Here is a 377-nt window from a genome sequence, read left to right on the forward strand (position 1 = left end):
AAATAATTATGACGAGGTTTGATGAATGGCCCTGATTCTCTGAACTTCCAACTGAGATTTTCAGCATGAGTTTCATTAGACAGACATGGATGGAGCCTGCTGCAACCCAGCTGCAAATGAGCTTGCAAAACATTTGAACTGGAAGCCTTCAAAAGTGAATAATTCAACTGTCTTAGTCTATCTTCTTTGGTCCCCACACTAGCATTTCATTTTCATTTGATGATGGAGTGGAAGCAAATTATGCTATGTCTATGGGGCTTTCTGAAGTATCATTGCAAGATATCTCCATATGTACTTAATGAAAAATTAATCTGTATTCTTTGGGAAAGGGAAAAAAAGCTATTCAACTTAAAAATACATCTTATTCTGAGATGTCA

Source organism: Canis lupus, chromosome 6 (genome assembly GCF_048164855.1).
Source record: "Canis lupus baileyi chromosome 6, mCanLup2.hap1, whole genome shotgun sequence".
Taxonomy (NCBI): Eukaryota; Metazoa; Chordata; class Mammalia; order Carnivora; family Canidae; genus Canis; species Canis lupus.